The 9,904-nt window shown below is 37.0% G+C and overlaps 1 pseudogene; it reads right to left on the reverse strand.

Moving 5' to 3' along the window:
- Positions 1-1,491: 1,491 nt before the first annotated feature.
- LOC139944796 (E3 ubiquitin-protein ligase TRIM32-like) lies at positions 1,492-8,952 on the reverse strand (annotated as a pseudogene).
- Between the last annotated feature and the right edge of the window lie 952 nt (positions 8,953-9,904).

The raw sequence follows: 9,904 nt of genomic DNA on the forward strand, positions 1-9,904 counted from the left end.
TTTAATCCGAGCTAGTTCGGGAAAATAGTTATCGCTGGCAGGAGTTCGTTGGCCCAGCAGTGGTTAGGAAAAACATCATGATCATCATGACATGTGAAAATGTGTATGCTTGGAGTTTGGAGTTGGACGCCATGGATGGATGACATGACAGCGACCTACAAAAGACAAGACCTTCCGATCCAATTTCACCAGAAAGCACAACGGCAGCTGCTGGTTGGAGTACCGTGGATGTACTAGTGGAAGTTGAAGGTATTTAGGCAACATTTCTTTCCAGAATAAGTTGTGCTTCAATTCGAAGCAAAGCAGTTAATCATTTTTTTTAATTTTTTTTATTCAAGTCATGAAGTTAAACAAAATGAAATGCTCCGATCTCTCAAATATATGAAACGAAATCAGAGTCACGATCACATGATGAGGATACACATTTTGGTGATGAATCATGATGATGACACACATCGGTTTAAGTTATTTACTTAATACTTGAATTAATAACAAAAAACATACATCATATTCATACATGCACTGTTACAATTAGTAATTACAATTACATGTACAGACTACAGTATGAAAAATCAAAAAACATTAAGTATTCAATGCACTAGGCCGATTAAAAATTTACACGATTCAGGAAAAATTAAATTGGCCCTTACTTACTAAACTAAAACACTGAAGTGGAGGAAGGGCAAGGGTACATACACGTACCCCAAGACCCCCATACTAATCACGTGATGAAGTATGCTTGAATAATAATAAATAACATCCCCATCTTTATTCTTAAAATTCTAGAGGCAAACAACCAGATTTCTTTGAGATGTGGTATTAAAATTAAAATTTTGTATTTAAACTAAGGGGAACAAGCCTAATTTTGTTTTCAAATAAGATGAGTAAACTAGGGCCTCATTTATTTGTATTTCTTTTCTTTTCAGTATGACATGTCCGCTCTGGGTTAGTGGTATATCAACACTTTTCGCTGACAATGAAGCGTGCAGGTAGTAGAAAGCTAAAGAAGAACAAAAATTGAAGGTAAAAAAAAATAACTTGTTCATTACTCTCGTCCACCAGAAGAAATACTGTGCGTAACCTTCTAACCTTTTTTTCTTTTGTTTTCAGGAAAACGAGAGAAAAAACTCAAATGAATATATGGTTAACTGTTGGTATTTGTGAACAGGACCAGTATCCCTACTATTATATAAAAAAATCTATATATAAAATCTGTGTAAATTTTTGCAAGAATTTGCTACAAGATAATGAAAAGTTCAAAGTATTGGGTAAAAATGTCCTCTTTATATCAAAAGCTTTCCAGTGCTCTTTATCATACGTTTTGTATGGATTGACCTTTAGTAGTTGGGCACAAGTTGACTAGGGTATGAGGGCATGCCACTTGGATATGAGAAATTCATATTGCCTAAATAAACTTTGGATTGGATGTGTACTACAATTAAGGAACAATGAGTTGATCTACCTTCACCAAAACTGTACATGTTTGCTTTTCCTACATTATTTTTTTTATTTTGTGTACTGTCTGTTCAGTCATCGAGTATGCTTTTATAATTCGCTTGCAGAACGCGAGAATAGTGATGCCATTAGCAACGAGACAACTGAAGGTGAACCACGATCAAAAGGTTGCTACGCTCTGACACTGGTGATTCTGAAACGCCTCAGCTGAACGTGCTCCCCGAACAGTGTATCATGCAGATTGAAGAAGAAAGTATGTAAAGGAAAATATCACACAGCAGATGTTCCTGTCAACAAATCAATTTCCCCTGCACAGACTTATGCTTTTGTGCCAATTGCGGAGTGGCTACAAAGGACTCGGACGGGGATGTTTATTCTGATGATAACTAATTTAAACAAAATGTTGTCTGAATCATCATTTTCAATAGAAAAGTAGAAAAAACAAGAAGAGAATTCTGCACAAGTACAATGTGTAAAAAGTAAGCTTTTGGCTTACCAAAATATAAACCTTAAAATAAATGTGGAACAATTTATTTGAGAATTGAATTAACCCATCAGTTACTGTGGTACCAGAAAGACAGTTTGGGAACTAGATTTATATTATTTTCATTCAATTTTGTAAAATCTTTATATCTTTGAAATTGTTAACGGCCCTGTCACACCATGGTGTATCGCCTTAACGTATGCCGGCGTATAGGCCTACAGAAACTAGTTCGAGCATTTTAAAAGTTCAAGAGTGCCCAACTTCCCAGAATCGCATCCATAGCGTACTGAACGTATACAAAGCGTATGACTAATGAATTGATAGCGTATCACTAACTTAAAATGAAGTTATGTATGTTACATGTGGATACGTGAGAATACGTCAAGACTTTTTGGGGATACGCCAGGCATAGGTTATACGGCACATAAACGGATTTATTATTGTTTTAAATTGAATTGTGTGGGGGAATTTAAAAGGGCCTTTTCAAGAAAGTAACATAATTCATCATGATAACAATGAGTATTGTACTAGAAATGTGTCATTATGATATGAAGAGAAGAAATTAAAAAAATCTTAATGTCAACAATATCCTTTTTTTGTCAAGTTCATTCATTCAATCGATTACAATTTAATTAAGGCCTGTCTAAGCTCTGAAAACTTAGTAAATGACCAAAATGAGGCCCAGAAAGTTTGTTAGTGACATTAATTTGAAACAATTGAAATAACTCAATTGGGGAAATGATTGATGTCCAGGGATGTTAAATAATTAATTAATCTGGGAGAAAAGAGCTGAAAACCTGTAAATGAAAGCAAAATAAATAAGCCAGTATATTTTCCCCATTCGTTTGTGCACTTGGTGATTTGCCCATAGAGTTTGTGCATAGTTCTCCAGTTTTGACCAATAGAGGGCGCTATTTTTCTATAATTATTTTCTAATTAAAATAACTCATTACTGTGCAAGTTTTGCCCTTGACGACTTTCACATGTTATTCAGGACTACCATAAGAACATCTGGGGAAAAATTCAGGTAGTTGCAGAGGGTAGACCACAAAACTCGAAAACTAGAGCCCTTTTTGATGATCATCCCACGGTCTAATTGTTGAATAATTAGTTTTTATTTATTTTTTATTTTATTTATTTTATCTTTGCTTATTCTTTTCAGCGAATTTGTTTGCAAATGTAAATGGCGAGGCTTAAATCAACTTGAAACTGTGAAAGTGGTTAAAATAATGAACTGGAATTGTTTAAGAGCTATAATAATGTACAATTATTGAAGCCAGGATCTACTAATTTAAGATTGCATTTTTATCGTGATCAAGTGTCACATGACGTCACTTTAAAGGAGCACTTTTCAAAGAATTATATAAAATAAAATAAAATGTGCGATCAAGTTAAACACTGTGCATGTCTTCCAGCCGGGATGTGTTATATATAAATATTCACATCCCAAACAAATGACGTCATCGTTGTCAAATGACGTCGCCTTAATGGTGCAGTTTAACATGATCTATATAATTTGCCCAACATTGCATTATTCAAGCCGATTTGTGTAGAACTGCACCTTTAATTCATAATTGACTTATGTCAATGTGAAAGTCGATCATTATGATACTTGAACCGATTTGTACGATTTGAATAATAACGTTCACGTTCCTGAGCAGGACTGAGAGTCTCTCATTTAATTATTATTTTACTTTGTGAGCTGTAACTGCCTTGAAAATGTTTTTTTTTTTTTCGACCATGACGTCAATGACACTCACACGCGATGCAAGATCTTGACTGAGTGCCTATCAGTCACGATGAGGTCACCGGTCGGAGTAAACGTTATGCCTAGAGGAATGTACAAGCCACGAGCTACACAGCCGATGTGCTCACCTGATGCATCGTAATGATGTATCTCACCGGTTCCCATTTTACCGCAATGAACAACCACATAGATGTCTTCAGCATCGTCGCAGCACACACCAGCAGGATTTACAGGTTTACCGTCAATGGAGGTGCTGATATTGAACACATCGTTTCCCATGAAATCCAGACAAACTAGTTTCATCTTGTCGTAGTTTCCGAAGATCAGTCGCTCCTTGCTGCTTACAGATAGCCTGCATGGAATGCCTATTTCGGCATGATGTATTGTAGAAATGATGGATCCATCCATATTATGGAGAGAGATAACCTTTCTCTTACAGTCAGCCACTGCAATCCGATCTTTCCTGTCCACAGCGATTCCACTCAGTAGACTCTCTGACTGCCCCTTGACTTGATTATGTGAGGGTCTGAACTGACGGATATATCTCAGTTCTCTATCATAAACCTTTACATCCTGTCCGTCAATAACCAGAAGCAGGTCATCAGAGGTCACGGCAACACCGTAAGGTTGGTTTAGTTTACCATCCTCCGTTCCACTTTGAACACCAGTAGATTTGTAACTACCCGTTGATGTAAACGTGGATAATAGCCGCCTTTTTAAGTCACAAACGACAATGTCACCATTGCTAAAACAAGCAACGTCCGTTGCCCACTTGAACTCCCCCTCACCTTCCCCTTTTTTACCAAACTCTGTCTTCACCTCCCACTCCACTAGTATTTCACCGATATCCGCATCTGTGACGACGTCATGACCTTTGAACCCGATGAATGACTTGCCCTGCTGCACTGCTTGAAATTGGAGCACTGTATGGAACGTCAAGTTGTGCATAACGTTTAGCTTGAGGTCCAGCAGCTCAACGTCATTGGCATGTAGCATCAAGTGGTTGACTGAAGCTACGATCTCCTTGCCGACGCTCATCTTATCTTGATTGCTGCTCCGTATGCTCTTAAATTCCTCAATTCTTTCTCGACCGATTTCAGTGACTCTTTCTCGAAGGAGGCGAGATGCATTTCTTAGTTTAGCGACTTCCTCTTCTTCCTTGGCCAAAATCTCTGCTAGAGTCCGGTCGACCATGAGCTGTAATCTACGCTCTGAATGTTTGATAGAGTCATCCACTTTTTGGAACTGCTTGCGACACTCATCGAACTTCATCAATTCCGCTTTAACAGCCTGACGGAGAGATTTAACGCAATCAGTGATTTCGATTAGGGTATGTGCTTGGTGATCGAGCAACGCACATTTGACACACACAAGTAAGTCACACGTGTCGCAATGGAAACACAGTTCCTGGTCAGTGTGTTTCCGGCACTTTGACGATTCAGATTTGGGTCGCTGATTTGGACCTTCAAGATTGATGACGTCATCAATAAGCGAGCTCAAGAAAAAGCTGTTGAGAAGATCCGACACTCCCTTATCTGGGGTTTTAGTTTTCTCTTTACACACTGGGCAAATGATAAAACCCGTCTTCGGATTCTGATTGTCTACAAGTTCCTGAAGACATTTTTGGCAAAAGCTGTGGTGACAATTCAGGATTTTCGGATTGATGAACCGTTTAAGGCAGATTGGACATTCGATGAGTTCCTGACTAATCTTGCCAGTGGTTTTAGTTGGAAGTGCAGCTGCAGCCATCTTGATAATATTGAGCTGTCCACCCTGAAGCCAAATAATTTTAATGTTCATTAGTTCGTACATCAATGGAGACACTAGGTAAAATCTGCTGCACTCACAAATAATGTGTACATTTCCATTTTTGAGCAAATTTTCCATTCAAGTAATTGTAAAGGCTTCAGGCATGGGAGCTATTTATATTTGGGCATCTGAAAGCACACAAATTAATGTGACTTTGTGCAACAATGGTGTTTTTTTTCCATTACTCTCTTGCAACTTCGATGACAAATTGAGTTCAAAAATGCACAGATTTGCACGAATGTCAATGCTTATTATTCATTTAATTAATCTTATCAAACAACTATTTATTTCTTAATTTCAAACTTACATTGCCTATGATTTGATGCTGAATGTGATTTTGAAACTGTGGAAATAAACTGATTGATTGAACTGATTGATTGTCAGATATTTCCAGTTCAGTTGTACTAAAAAAAACGATGTTATTGCCTGATTTCATGATATTGACTCAAAAACTGGTCCCCCTTATCTGGCTTTTTTAACCAACACGGATCCCCGGACCTTGCCAAGAACGCCAGCAAGTATTTGTCCCTTATCTAAACAAAACGAGATACCCGGAATATTGACATGTTCGAAATTATAGTGTGAATTCATATCCGGTTTCAACTGTTTTGACAAAAAAAAACTAAAATCATGTTGTACCAACCGAAAACAAGATCATATCGGATGTTGTGTTTGGTTGAACATTAAAACTGTTGATGTATGCCTATAGTGTGCGTCAACACAATAACCCTTGTGCAAGTCCTACCTGAAGATGTAGATACTAACTGTGCTAAACTTCGTAGGCCTGCAGTTTGTCCTCTTTGCTGAACTTAAGGAAGTGGCTGATGGCCGGTAACAATGATGATTTCTTAACGACAAATTAAAAATTGCTCAAATACAGTGGAGATAATTGCAAACCCTATACTTCTGCATGCGAATGTACAGTGACATATGATAACGTTTGGTCATACACGCAATTGCAACACAACTGGAAAAACCCAAACACTTTTAATAAAGCTCAATAGAAAATTGGGCTTTATAATGCGTTCTATGATGGCCTAGTGCAGCCAAAGCAAGCGCAGTATGTTCCTTTATTAGATTTTTTTTTTTCAAAGATGTGTTTGTTGAACTTGATTTTCCATTTCCAATTGTTGTTTTGTATTAATACTATTATGGGACAATGTTGACTCGGTTAATATGCATCCTTTATTAATATTGGTTGCTCTTCTTTGTGAACGAACAAGAAAGATATCAAGGAATCTTTTAATTCCCCGATGATGCTCTGCCCAGTGTCAATTGGGTGAAGTTCCGTGGCTATCTGTTTCTGTGGAAGGCATAGGCCTATATGGTACCAATTGCAGTTCAGTGTTAAGTGCCTTGGATTGTCTTAATGATAATAATAATAATAATAATAATAGTAATAATAATAATAATAATAATAATAATAATAATAATAATAATAATAATAATAATAATAATAATAATAATAATAATAATAATAATAATAATAATAATAATAATAATAATAGTAATAGTAATAATGCAAAATGACTTCTGGCACATTTTTTTGTAGAATTTTCATTGGTTAATTTCATAAAAGTTTTTCTTAGGCCTAAATAAACAAGGCAGAGAGCAATGATGTTAACATGTTTCAAGAGCGTATCACACCAAGACAAGAATATTTCTGAATGTCAAGATTACAATCACACATAAATAAATGACTGTACAAACAGATGGTGGAAGTTATGGAACACCGCACATTATCCTCCAAACCCTCGTCATAATGCCATCAGTTATTATGATCATGACATCCCTTATATGGACATGTTTGTGGTACCAACTTTGTTAATATTCAAATCGAGCCGACAATGAATAATATCAATCATTCTGACTGTGGGGTAAATACAAGAATGAGTCCGTTGTGTTTGATTTTTACGGTACGTGCTTTTGTAAGTCAATCGCACAAACCGTACAGGCCTGCTCCAGTGCACTATTTTGTCGAATACATGTCTGGCCATTTTTTTTTTTACTAAAGGTAAACAAGTGCAATTACAGGGAGCTATTAGGCAAAGATTTACCTCAATTTGTTGTTCCTCGCTGGCACAGAATCCAGACTCAGAACAAAATCTCCCTTATTTAAAAAATCTGTATTGACAAAATAATGAAATAATTAAGGTTTATTTGGCGTGAATGAGACTTATTTGCACCAAAACATTTCAAACCAAAAATCACCTGATTATAGTTGTATTTCCATCTTTTGAAAAAACGTAGTCACTGAACCAGTCCGATTGTTATATCCATGAATATAAAACAAACGTTTATCCACATAATGGTTAGAAATAAATGTGACCCTCTCAATACTTAAGAGAGTCGTATAAGGATAAAGGCTAACGGCAAGTTGATTTTCTTTACACTCGGTGCACCATTTTATTTCCTGAAACAGACGAAGACAAAATACATGTTGTCAGGTCTTCGCTGGAATCATTATCTTAATTAACTTATAAAACAAATAATCACAGAACAGTATTTATGTACAAACAGTATTAAATGAAATCGTAAACGGCTTTAAGTAAACAGGTATGTCTCAAGATCATGACATGTGATTTTCACATCATGCGCCATCTTGATTATCGATGGAAAACAACAACTTAAATGCAAATAAAACTTGGCCGATGCTCCTGATCGGAAATGTTTTAAAGAACAAATACTTATAAATAGCAACTCTTGTCAAATAAACTACAAGGGTATAGTTCAACAAATAAATAATAAACTTGTATTCAGAAAACTAAACCGGGACAAATCTTTAGTCCGGCAATCAATCAATTCCATTAAATCTCTAATAATCTCGAAATGAATAAAAATAGAATCAATAGTGGTTGAAGATAAACACCAGTTTACAATAATGTACATGAATGATGATTTTAGAGGGAAAATGTATGAAAATAAACCAAAAGATTATTACCTGAAACAGACGAAGACAAAATACGTGTTGTCAGGTCTTCGCTGGAATCATTATGAGGGTGGCGGAAGCGCGCGAAATGGGAATGCTGTCCAAGAGAGGGCGCTTCTCTTGAATAATTAAATGTTACATAATAAGTAAGTGCAATAAAAATAACAGTGGGGGTACAATTTCTATGACCGTCACATAAATAACAGTGATGGATTTTTCAACTCCAGTTCTAAAAAGTCCGGTTAAAGGGACCGCCGTTCAGTCAGACTGAACAGGATACGGTCTTCATCGCTCTTAGCGAACACGTGATGTAATATACAGTAGCGAATTGTCTCGTCCAGTTGTTGAGCTCAACGGGAGATATGACCAGATATTGGTCTTGTTAAAATACCAGCGATGTGTACAATTAGTAACCTGATTATCGTGTTTTCGTGGAAAGAAAATGAACTTCTGTTGTTTTATCGTGACTCTATAATTAAACTCTATAGAAACTCACGGGTCAGAACTGAACCGGATCCTAGGTCCCATCTAGATCCCAGACCATATCATCTGTAAGGGCGAACCGGGAACTGGTAACTAAGCTCAGGCTCTGCGCAAGTTTGATCAATTACCGTGTGTTATTTTGATACCGATTATAGTACGGGACACACCAACATCTAGAAATCGTTCTGAACCAAATCCCGGGCCCCATCTAGATCTCGGACCCAATCCGGTGTAAGGGTGAACCGGGAACTGGTAACAAGAGTGGTTTTCAGCCCAGGCTCTGTGTAATTTTGTTGTTGTCATTACCGATTTACAGAACGGATCACACTAACCCGGAGTGAGCTTTCTTTTAGTATTTACTTTGTTTTGTAATCTTTGATTTGCTCATTCTGTTGAGTAATCATGTTGTCCTTTGTTTCATTACAATCTAGTATAACTTTCGATGTTATCAACTTTTTGGTTGAAGTGTTTTGTTTTTGCTCTGGGTGTGAAGGAAGAGTAAATTCGGACCTTTTTTTGTTAGTGTTTACTGTGGTTTGCAAATATGTGTCATTATTATTAATTGAACATGTTTTTTTTCTTTTTTTTCCTGGTGTTTGTTTTTTGTTGTTGTTCTTTTTTCCTTCTCGGTATGAAATCCATACCCTTTCCGAGTGTCTCGGTTTTGGGTGGAACATGAAATAGCCGTAGTTCATGCCATTGTGCACGAATGAAGGCGTTCATTGGCTGTGAGTTGTGCGCAGCGCGTGCACACAATATAATGGACCCTTCCCATGACATATGCTAATTACATTCACGCATGCGTACAGACCCTGTTGGTTGGCAACCGCCATAGAGTTGTGCACTAAGCAGACGCGCAATCGCGTCTGCGTCACGCACCCATTAGCCGTGTACAAAACAGCGCGATGTTCCCTCATTTTGCCAACCAAAACGTTAGTGCGCACGCGCTACGTGCAATTTACATATTTCATGGGAAGGGTCTATTTAGGAGGTTTAG

Source organism: Asterias amurensis, chromosome 12 (genome assembly GCF_032118995.1).
Source record: "Asterias amurensis chromosome 12, ASM3211899v1".
Lineage (NCBI taxonomy): Eukaryota > Metazoa > Echinodermata > Asteroidea > Forcipulatida > Asteriidae > Asterias > Asterias amurensis.